Genomic DNA, 12550 nt, shown 5'->3' with positions numbered 1-12550 from the left:
GTGCACACTTTTCTCACAGAGAGGGTAGAGGACTAATCCACTGCCCTGAGGGGCCACTTACGGTAATTGGCAGGTTGTGTGGGCACTGCTGTAGCATTAAACCCATAAGAGGCCGACTTCCTTCTCATATGGAGTAATGGGTCCTTCACACCCATCATCCCTTTATTTCAATCAGTCTTTTGAACAAGTCAGGCCTCTTGAATGCTGTTACAAGTTTAGTTAAATTAGATTAATGAGTCACAGAATGAAGGAGAAGGACTAAGACAAAGCGATCACATCTGTGATGACCAGGGTGAAAAAAAAAGATTCCAGGCAGGATACATTCAAAGAACAAAAAATGGCTTACATACATTGCCACACTGCAGCATTACAAACACTGCCACTTGCAGCATCACCAAGGAAGCAAAAAGAAATGAAAGAAAATAAAAAGTATTAGAGTATTAGAAAGTAGGTCATTGTTATTTGGTAGTAAATATGAACAAAAGGAGATTAACTTAAGTTGTAAAAATCGGGTGAGCCAGCCAAGGTCCTTTAACTTCATCCTCTACTTAAGATAATTGTTTTTTGAGGATCTAATTTATGATGGGCTTTTTCAATTCCCCTTCACCCTCATTAGTACAGACATACTTGGCAGGAAGTGAAGCTAAAACAGATAAAGCCAGAGATCTACAGTCATTTTATCTGAGGTCTTCTGCCGGTATACAGCCAGGAATATAGACCAATAAACTGCAATGCAATAAGCTTCAATTTATAGGGAGGTCAGGAAAGGCACATGGTAGGAGAGAGAGGGAGAGAGAGAGAAATGAGAGGAAAGATGTTTAGGGGAAGAACAGAAAAGGATTTTCCCCTCTCTCATTTATAACAAATCATTCACAACAAAACAAATGTTTGTCATCTTCAAGGATATGTACATAAATAGTAGGATCCATTATTAACCCACAATCATCTCCTTCTGCCAGGATGTTATTGAAAAAGGCCGGTCTGGCATGTTTTGGACCCACAGGATGAATGGGTGGTTGGAAACATATGGCACTAGACCCAAAGCAATGCAGAGCAGGATTTTTAGTCACGCCACTATACAGTTTCAGAGGAAACTGGTGTTTAACACAGCTACTAAATACCAGATTTACTGAAGCAAACAGCACAAGTTAAAAAAATAATAAAAATAAAAAGAGAGAGAGAAAATTTGCTCTTTATCACTGGGCTTCAACAGCCAATATTTGTCTAATTAATTCAGTACATAACAATGGTTTCACTGAGAATATGCATCCAGTCTTGGTGGGATAAAGAAAAAAATATATAATTCAAATCTTATGGAACCACTTTTTCCTTACAGTCTGACATAAATTATATTTGATTGACAATGTTATCACATCTTAATTTATTCCCTAGAAAGAAACATAAACCGTACTTAAATATGCTACACAACAAGTTGGTTATTATTTTAAAATTAGAAAATGGTTTTCTTATTAAAGTTTTGTTCGTGCCTTTTTTTAAAAATTTTTTTGGGAAGTGGATTTACTTAAAATGCAAAATGGCTATGGAGGTTGAACCCTGCCGCAGACATCAAACCTCTACTTCTCATCCTCCCTAGTTCTGAGAACTCAGGTCTTACTACACTACAATGAGAACTTTCAGGTAAAGATTTGGGCTGAGCCGCACCTCCATCTCCTCCTGGTTTAAGCCATCACTTTGAAGTGCAGCGATTGAGAGCTTTTGAGATAGCCTCATCCTTATGGGGTACTGGCACAGACGCACAGGATTACAGAGACCCAGAGGAGTCAGTGGAGTGATTGGAGACTCTGGTTAGCACATGAGGGCCCAAGCATTTCTTATTAACTCAGAATGGGTGGCTTAAACAACTAAGGGCAATGAAGAACACAGATCGAACAGGCTATAGTATTTCCTCCTCAGAAAACAATTTGTTGAGAACAGATGTTCCTCAATTCTCATTACAGTTCCTACTTTTGCTGTTCAATTACAAAAGGAAAAGTTTCCTCAGATGTTTCAGGGAAGGCATGGACATTAGCAAACTACTCTCATCCAACTCAGTGCACATACAGTTCCAGAACTCTAGCAGTCTAAATATCCTGTTTCACTAAAGTGCCATAATAGCATATGCGAAAGTGAGAAACTTTAGTTTGTATGCACACAAACACTTCAGTTAAGCCACAGAAAAAAGATTATTTAAGTGTCACTCTGCCAAGATACTAATTCACCTACTATTGGAGTACAATGGGGTCTTTAATCCAGTATAAGACATGGAAGGAGACATATGCTAGAGAACATAAAAAATATGAAAGTGAAAATTGCACAGAACTCCCACAGCAAATATACTGATGTTAAAAGTTATAAAGGAATGACAAATCCTTTATAATGGTTTGTTTGTAGTGGCTGTTAAATGCCCTCTGAAATAGTGTATGTTTTCTTATGAAGAGGTTTTTTTTTTTTTTAAGAAGGGGAAATTGTTCTTAGTAAAAGGATAATTGAAGAATTTAAGAAGCTGAGCTGAGTAAAAAAAGATGATCAGTGGCAAGACTGGTGGAGTTTATCAGATGTTTAGAGCAACAACCTAAGATTTAAAGCAACCCTGTTCCTAGAAATCTACTGCTCATCAAGTCATGCCGGAAAGATTGTATTTTGTGAATTGACACCACAAAGTCGCACTTACGAGTGGGAAACTGTGGATTTTCTTTAAGCCCAGAGTCTCAGAGTTAGGGCATGTCAGTAAGAAAATGTGCTAGAATCAATGGATGCAAGGTCTGCTATTGACTGTAAATTTGTTGAAATTGAATGCTTATTCACCTCAGAAGCTGATTTCAGTTATTATGAGTTTGGTATATGCAGCAGGTTATTGAAATACAAGCTTAACATGTCAGACTTTTTTTATTTACAATAAAACAAGGTAATTTCCTGCACAATGCGATAGCATTGAACAATTGCTCACGATACAATATACGAACGATATAATATGTAAACATTAAAGTACACGGCGACTTCACTAATTGTGTAAAAACATAAAGCAATACACACCTGATGCACATTCCAGAGTTAAAAAACTTCCAGTATTTTTTTGGTGGTTAATTAAGAGAAGGAAGATACACTGCCGTCTTGCTGCAACCAAATTGACTTGAATGCACCTGAAGTCTCAGTTCGACTTTCCAACTCGTAAATATGAACTTCCCAGGAGGACCTTCCTTACTTACTTACCAGAACACACCATACCTTCCCTGAAGGCTTTAGCTCCAACCATAATCGTGCCCACCTAACCATCTAATCCTTGCCTTTAGAAGATTTTGAGCAATTAAAACAGGTGTGTTAGATTTTGGATGGAGATGAAACCTATAGGAAGGTAGATTTCAAGGACGAGGGTTGGTGACCACTGATTTAAAGTGTACAGGTCAGCACGTCGAACATACACACAGTGGCCATTATATTACTTAAACATATCATACAAACTGCAGCTGTATGTACACAATTACTGATTATAGCCCATATGTTGCTATGTACAATTTGTGGGGCCATTTTTTCAGAAAAAGGCCCACCACAGTATCATCAATGACAAAGTGGCATATAAGCGGCACTGACATGGGGGTGGAATGATGTTTGTGTGGACAAAACGGTGTCTGAAATGGCAGTGCTGGAAGAGTGTCCAAACACAAACAGCCAAAAATATCTAGCAAACAGTCCTGTAATCAGACACTGACTGGTGACCGACTACAGACACCATGCAAATTAGGTATGATGTGGTAAAGTGACAAATCCAAACGACTGGCTCAAATGATTCCCCCGAACAATCCTTCAGTGCATGGCTCAACATCAACTCAATCCCCCACTCAACTTTAATTCCTACAAGCAATTATTTCCCACTTATTGTTTGATGCACAAAAAATGGAAGAAGAATGTGTAACTGTGGTTTATTTTTATCTTGTCATATATATCCTCTTGTTAAATGTGTATAGAGACTTAAAGAAGAAACCAAGCATAAAGGAAGCAGCAGAGGTTGTCGGTGCCTCTGGTGAGTGTACTGCAACTAGCACAATTAGTTTGTTTCAGTAATCTGTTAAACTTAACACAAAGCCTAGCATGTAAATATGTAAATCAAAGCTAAATATATAATATATTATATATTTATAATATATAATATATCATTTTAAACAAAGGTAATGTGTATAAATAGTAAAGTGGGATGTAGAGTACACATTTCAGCTACTGCAATCAGAACAAAAATAACTAAATAAAATAAAATGGATAGTGCACACCCACAAGCAACAACAGTAGCAAACTAATCAGTTTGAACAGTACTCTTACAAGGTGGCCCAACAAGGTAGATGCAGAAATACCAGTAACCCTGCTCCACCTCATACAATGTTAAAGGTGAAACACTAACTACCAGGTCATTCTTACGTCTGTGTTGAGAATGATCTACCACCCAAATAATATCTGGTCAGTGAAGGTCCCTTTCAGATAGGTGTACCTGAGAAAGCTTGAAAGAGTAGCTTCAAGATAGTTTTACCCATGATTGTGGTGCTGGGTGTATGGTAGAATTAAAGTTGGACCTGGTGCACGTTTCTTCGGCACCACAGCCTGCTTTCTGATTCAAAGTGATTAAGAGAGAACAGCTCTAACATCTCCAGAAAATCAATGAGTCCAATTACAGATGATTTCGGCAGTGCTGCAACCCAGCCGAGACCGAAAAACTTGTATTAAATTACGTGAGAGCAGCTCATGATCGCACCGTTCGGTGGTACGGAAATAGAAATCATGTACATTTTTCCTTTTGAAAAGGAACATTGTGTCCTGTGTAAATCTTAAAAATAACATTTACAAATAATGTTAGCTTAACTGAAATGAACTGAAATCTAACTCGAAGTCTCCAGGATAATACACAAATCTTTCAGTATGCTAAAATCAACACTGCCAATTCTACAAAGGTTACAGTCAAACACAGGCTCTTTGCACTGATTTTCAGTAGCACTAATGACAAATTTAGCCCACTGAAAAAGACATTTTTAAAAAGAGCATAAAAAATAAAATAAATAAAAATGCAATAAAACACAAATGTAATTAAAATTGACCTCAGTGGCCTGACTTCAAATTTTATAGAGTATTTCATCTCTTCCTCTGAGCTCGCGTGACAGGCGAGGACTTGGAATAAATGTTTTAGTGCTTGGCACATAGTGGCACTGGGACGGATGGCAGTTTTGACAGGCGTGAACAGAGGGAAGTGGGCTGAACCCACACATCCAAGATCAGCAACTTAAGGCTTCCGTCATTCAAACTCAAGAATCTGTTCACCCAATTATAAAAGTCTCCTTGTTTTCTTCTTACTATTCTTTCATACTTAGTACTACACAACCTGTGCTATGCTTCCTTTGATGGCCAATAGCACTGTGCTATTCAGCCATGGATATAAATGCACCCACGTTGGAGGAATATGACAGGACCTAGAATGAGAGCCTTTATAAAAGCTCCATATGGCTCAACTGGAAAAGAAAAAAAACCCAAACACCATAAGCTATTGAAGCAAATAGAGGCGCCAGTGAGCAGAGGAGGAGCAACACAGGAAGAGAGAGTGTGACATGAGGACGACTGCGCTGTTCAATCATCTGTGGGCACCAAGGTCAAATCCAGGCATGCATCTGGCCAGCCATCTGCTCCCAGCAAGCACTGTAGAGACCCTGCCACCTGCATCAGCGCTCTGGCCAATCATCATGTTTGGTGGTGGTGATGGTGGTGCATGTATGCGCATGTCTGTGTGTGTTTGTGCTCCCCAGGGATTGTGGTCCCCACTCTTGAAGGTTGAATCCATGGGCATCTGCAGCAGGTGGGCTGTTGTAAGTATCTACTGTACTCAAAAACTCAAAGAGTCTTCTGCTATCTTTTATTCTGTCTTTAGTTCTCCCTCTCAGCATAACCCATGTTTCATAATTCTGTTTTATACTAGCTATTTCTCTCAGTCTGAAAACATCCAGCCTCCTCACAGTGCATGGGCAACAACACAAAAATGTCAAATATTGCTCATACAGCAGTTTGGTAAATAAATTACCATATAGTTTCTCAGAATCAGGCTCCAATTGGTAGTTCCACTTCATATGGTGACGCCCCAAGAAACCATTTCCTGGAAATTATGAGATTATTAAGTTAAATTAACAAACGAAATGTTTTTGCATGTTATCATGCATTGGGGGGGGTTGCATTTTATCATGCATAAAAGCAGTGGTAGCTCTGTGATGGCTCAGATTTAATACATAAGGGCAGTGGTTCAGTGGTTAAGGTGTTGGTCTACTGCTCAGAAGGTCATGAGTTCAAACCCCAAGCTACCACTGTTGGGCCTTTGAGCAAGGCCCTTAACCTGCAACTGCTCAGATATATATATGAATGAGATAAATGTAAGTCACTCTGGATAAGGGTGTCTGCCTGTAAATGTAAATGCACAGATTTAAGTAGCGTAGAGGTCTAGCTTGAAATGACAAACGAAAGGAAAAAGCAACTTAGTCAAGCGTTGGGCCACAAACAACCCACCAGAACAGAACAGTTTGTTCAGCTGGGTTGGGATCTGATGAATAGGAAGACCACAGCATATGATTTGCATCATTTTCATACTCATCAAAGCATTCTGCGAGACCGCGTACCCTGTGGACGGGGGACATTGTCATTGTGGAAGAGACCACTCCCATCAGGATAGAAAAGTTTCATAATAGGGTAATCAGTCAGAATCGTTGATTTGAAGTGGGCATTCCCGCTAAGAAGACGCGGACCTAAACCATGCCCACAACATTATATAATAAAATTAGTGATGCCTATAATAATAAAAGCAATCTGAAGCATCATCAAAATTTTTCATTCCATTATTACATATATTATATAAAAGTAATGCTTTTTTCATATAGGCATCAAGTAAACAGCACCATTAAACAGAAAAGGTTTGCTCTATCAGTAAAAAAATAAATAAATAAATAAATAAATAAATAACATTTTCACAGTATAATTTGTTTAAATCAACTCAACAATCAACTACTGTGTGTGATTTCTGAAGGACCACTGCTGTTCCTAATAATCCCCCTAGGTCTTGAAGCCATTGTACTTTATATCAATTATAATAATAAAAAAAAAGGCTTTAGTTAATTAAACTTCCTCATTCATTCACGAGTGTAACTTCTTTCCTTATTTGCATCATAGGGACAAAATGGGTAGGCATAAGTGAAGACCCAGGAGAAATTGAGAAAACATTATTGCGACTACACAAACATGGCAAAAGGTTGCTGTGGACGTTCACAAGCTTGCTGTACCATAATTTATGAATAACCTAAGAGGAGGTTGTAAGAATAATATCAAGAACAAGAAAACCATGCTCACTAAGGAAATAAATGTGAAAATAAATGAGGGAGAACTCTTCTATTTGCCAAATCTATTATACGGCTAGAGTGCAACAGTGGAAAAGATCATTTCTTTTGTTAGTTGGCTTATTCATTTCATATTTCAATTTGGAAATTAGTGCTCAATAAATTAAATATGAAGCACTTTATATTGAAAGTTTTGCATGCTTACCTTATAAGCTCACTCTGGACATTTGAATAGAAAAGTCATTTAATTTTGTTACTTAACAAGAAAAATATACCATTAGATTTTATATAATATCATATTTGATTTATATATATATATATATATATATATATATATATATATATATATATATATATATATATATATATATATATATATATATATATATATATATATATGGCACACATATATTTAGGGCACACATATTTAGGGCACACTTCTGAAAAAGAAACTTGCATCTATAAGAAAGCATGGAAAATGAAGACATTGGTGGGCAAAATTGGATCACTACCTCTAGATTGTAGGTTCCCAACTAGACATATTGGATCACTGCTCATAATGGTTCCATGGTGCATTCGAGACCTCGATATTTTGATAATAATTTCTCCTCACCAGTTCTTTGGAAATCCCTTCAGTGCTCAGTAATCTCACAAACAAACTGGTTCACTATCTGCCTTCTAATCAGACGGATGTCTGCAGTGACTGTGATAATAGGAATGATTAGGATTGCTTGGTGGAGAACACATCAATATTTGTTTTTGTTTTTTTTTTCATACGATCATTTCTGTGAGAACTCTCTTATCAGACTCGATCTTATTTGGAGTAAAATCTTATTAAACTGTGATTGGATCAACAAACCAAAAATTGAGAAACAGCTATAAAACTTCTACTTTTGCTATCCAGAGGTTGTGTTTCCGTAGGAATAGGGATAGAAATATGATGTAAATGATGCCATCGTCTAAATATTCAAAAACATTATGTTATAAAATATGCCTATATCACACATCATTAACTCCCCACTGCCCCCACCCTCCTACACACCCTCCACAAACAACCTGAGATTTCATTTAGCGTCAAACAGCAACTTCTTTTACAGGATTTTGTATTTGATTTTCATTGTTCTCGACAACTCAAAAAAAAACTTTTCCCCTCCACACAAACACCCCGAGGTGACCAACTAGCCCAAGATAATGCAGCTGGCCACAACTTCAATTTCCTGACAAATCACACTACATTTCCTTTACAGAATGCAATTGTGTTCCACCAAGGCAAGATCAACAAAAGATTCAAGACGTCAAGAGGAAATAAAGTGGGTTATTTTGAGCCTGACATTTCAGCAAGTTGTTTGCCATTGGTTCCTACCTCAAAGCTCATCCAATGATACTGCAAGGTGTCAGGCACATGACAAAGAGGATGAGAAATGGGTTGGATAAAACACTGGATCTCTCCAGGAAGTCGTGATATTCCTCAGTCTGGGGGAAGAAAACACACACACAAACACACACACACACACACACACACACACACAAACACACACACAAACACACACACAAACACACACAGACATAAGCATTACTGCACATAATGAACAGAAAGAATTTCAGCCATAATTTACAATGCACCATTTAATTTGTTATGTATTATCGTACGAAAATCAGATGCATCCAAAAAATTTTTTTTTTTAAATTGGCTTTTTTAGCACCATCGTTCATTTAAACCACTAGTATTCATTGCCAAAGCACACAAAAGTAATTTATAGAGAAAGCCCTGCCTTCACTCATGACAAAAAGAAGCACTGTTCACTTAACATTCATTATGGACAGAATTTTAACTAAATCTCTACAAATCCAATTCCAAGGCTATCCAAATCTGTGTAGAGTGCAATCTGTTCCTTCAATCTGCTGCGAGTTAACACTCTTCTCAGCCAGTTTTCTTTACTTGTGCAGACCTGCAGCACTAGGATGCTCTACTCCACTACCACGCTCTTCTTTTGTGTCTGAGCCTGTGTCTGTACGTACGCACGCATCTCCTTGTAATAGTCTCTGCGTCTAAGTTCCTGCCCTTCATCAGCGTGTATGTCCCCTGACAAAAGAACAAAGTGCATTAAACCTGCGTACGTCGTACGCACAGACCGGCAGACCCATTTTGTCTCTCTGGAGAATAATAGAGACAATACATGAGAAACTTTGATCTAATTACAGTCATGTTTAATATTGTAAGATAAGGTTTGACGTACAAAGCCCCCCGCAGGGCAGTCTAAATTGGTTATGCTCTTGGAGAGAGGTCTCTTAATTCGAGGAATTAAGAATCTATGAATTATAGACCAGTAGAAAATGTTAAATGTTATTTTTGTATGTGACTCAAAGCTAAAGGCCATTTTTAGCTGCCGAAGAAAGCAGAATAGGAAATTGCCCTGAATATTCTATATTAGCAAAAGATACAGTTTCCAGTTCTGATTTGTGAGTATGAATCGTGAATGTTCAAGCGAAGATGTTCATCTAAAATGCATCGAGTGCTGTCAGCATTCTGGAGTGTTTCCATAAAGCTCCTTTTGGCCCATTTATATGGAGCAAATCTAAAAAACATACCAGTTCACTTCAAGGCCTCAAGCTCACACATATATTTTGTGGACAACTACAAAACGGCCAACTCGAAATCAACCCACAGCCTGAGTGCTGTGTCTGGCTCAGTCTGGCTTCTAAACCCAAAATGAAACGATCGGCAAGCATCTGGCCCGAATCCAATTCCAGTGCTTTTCTATCTTGCCGAGCTGCAGCAGGCGTCCTGTGGCCAGGTTCTGCTGGGTGGGTGTTTGAGCAGCGTTTCTCTGATGCTTTTAACACAGAAACTAAAGCTCAGGAGGCGGCTAGTTATCTCCTGCTCCCTAGACTTCAGGTGAGGGGAAAGGGTTGACCATTTTTCTATACCACAGTACATGATTCTGTATCTTTCCAGTGTATCGCTCACTGTTGCAGGCCTTTCTCAATAAACATGTCTTACATTACTGTAGCTAAGTATAGCCAAGAGCAGAAAAGCAGAGGAATATAACTTGAATGAATCAGTGTTGGTTTGGGGTTCATGTGATATGTTTTGGGCACACAGCCAGCATATTATTGTGTTTTATGTTTTGGTGAACTGGTTCCAGGAGGTTGCTTCATTTTTCTTCATGTCCTTCTTCCTCAGAAAATGATACGATCTGTTTTGAACTCAACATACCAAGTTCATGTAGAAAAATACTACCCAGCTGTCTTAATGACATCCTAATTATCCAGCTGTCAAATGGCTCGAAAATGTCAACCTTTGAGGACAGAATGCACTATTAACTGCAGTACAGCTGTACTCTTCAATTCAACTTTATTTCTATAGCACTTTTAACAACAGACCTTGTCACACGGCAGCTGTATAGAAATCCAGATGTAGATTTAGAACCATAATGAAAAAACCAGAGGCAAATGTGGCAAGGAAAAACTCCATGAGATGAGAAGACGAAGAAACCTTGAGAGGAAGTCCATGGTCATCTGGGTGACAGCGGAGAGTATCTACATTCTGACTGGGAGAAATCGGGGACAATGCATTCAGTCTGTTCTAGAACCTTTGAAAGAAATATGGAGAAAACTTGGACAGTGTTTATGTTTCTGCCAACTTTAATGACATTTAACCCACAGCAGGTGCAGATTTTATAGTCCAGGTTTCACAGATCACTCTTTAAAAATGTGCTCTCATTTTGGTTTGCATCTATAGCCATGTACAGAAAAACAACTAGAATGAAAAGATATTTTAATAGGGCGCCAATTATCTTAAAAGAAATACAGGTTTAATGAAGCAAAACATTCTAATCGACAAAGGATATAAAATCCGAAAGGCAGAGAGAGCGAGAGTGAGAGAGCGATTACAGCACAGCTGCTCAGCTTGGCTTCACCTCAGCACTTTAACAATGTGTGTCTCAATGCAGCTCTCCCCGAGCACGACTGCCTTAACAGATTCCTGGAATAACATCCTGCATATGTAGGGCCTCCTTTGTTAGCCACAGTGTAGATTTAGAGAATAAATATATCTTTCGCCAGCACTTCGACATGATGCCTGTAGAAAAGCTTAACTCATTGCATACATCTCCGTGGCTCAGAGTCAAATACACATCACATTGACCCGAAGCATAGAAAGCTATGACAAGAGCATGGCACGTCCTAACAGAAGAAGAAATCTATGCTAATGCCAGCTGTTTTTTCCCCCCCGACGTGTAGCTCTACTTTGATTAAATCGGACCCATGAGGCAGGAAAACTTAGCAGCTCATCATCTGGAATAAAGCTCTGAGCTTTAGGAGGACTGCATAATGCACAGACAACTGCCATTATATAGCTCTTTCTACACATACAGGACACGAACACACCTGGGCGCTTAATAGCAGTGCCTGAAACTTATATCCACATGCAGAAGTGCATTTCCCTTATCTTTTCAATACAAGAATTAATCCATCGTTTGCAAAATGTAACACAAAACAGGCATAAAGAAGAAACATGAACATAGCTGTTTACGATCTGATCAAATTAGGTGTACTATACTATAATTAGGTGTACTGTCATCTAACTATAAATTAGATTCTGTGCCAAAAGCACAGCATGACTGTGGTGAATGCTTAACACAATTATCCAGACCCAGCCTTGGCAATAGGCAATTTTTCCAACAGCAACCCAAGAATTGAGAAGATCCTGCTGATTGTGGAGAGAAAACGGCTTCTTCAAACATAACATTTTAGTACAACACCAAGGGAAGATTAGCCCTTGCCCTTCAGCTGCCTATTAAAAGAAGAAGCACAGCTCCGTGTCCTGTTTTGGGCTACGGCAGAGCTTGCTAAAGTTGTCAGGTTGAGACTAGAAAGACAGTAGACATGTTGTGAATGCCCCGCTTTCCTCTCCTTTCACCAGTGCATTCCTGTCTCCCCCTGCTCTTACAGGGGGCAAATGATCTGACCCCAGCTATCTCCGATCCTTGCCCCACCACCCCCACTGACTAAAATCAATCTCTTTATTATTCAGGCCATGCCGTTGCCCCTGCTTAACTGCTGACCCCGTGACCTGACAGGATTGTGCAGGGAGGAAGACTCGCATTTGGGTCAGCCCTTTCAGTCTGGTGGGCGTCAGGCTGTCCAAAACAGTAATAGAGACGACTCAGGCCAAGTTGGTCGTTTTAAAAAAAAAAAAAGAA

At 38.8% G+C, this 12550-nt stretch overlaps 1 protein-coding gene across 7 annotated transcripts in view; it reads right to left on the bottom strand.

Moving 5' to 3' along the window:
- sema6e (sema domain, transmembrane domain (TM), and cytoplasmic domain, (semaphorin) 6E) overlaps positions 1-12550 on the bottom strand; it is a 147078-nt gene that overhangs the window by 124901 nt on the left and 9627 nt on the right. For 6 of the 7 annotated variants that reach the window (XM_017473054.3, XM_017473044.3, XM_017473091.3 and 3 more), the window contains one exon: positions 8710-8819. The exons of the other annotated variant lie outside the window; for it this stretch is intronic. The gene's annotated coding sequence lies outside the window, so the exon portion shown is untranslated. The remainder of the gene's footprint in view (positions 1-8709; positions 8820-12550) is intronic. 7 annotated transcript variants of the gene reach the window in all.

Source organism: Ictalurus punctatus, chromosome 1, assembly GCF_001660625.3.
Source record: "Ictalurus punctatus breed USDA103 chromosome 1, Coco_2.0, whole genome shotgun sequence".
Lineage (NCBI taxonomy): Eukaryota > Metazoa > Chordata > Actinopteri > Siluriformes > Ictaluridae > Ictalurus > Ictalurus punctatus.
Note: the sequence above shows the minus strand (reverse complement) of the source record. Positions and strands in the feature narration are given on the sequence as shown.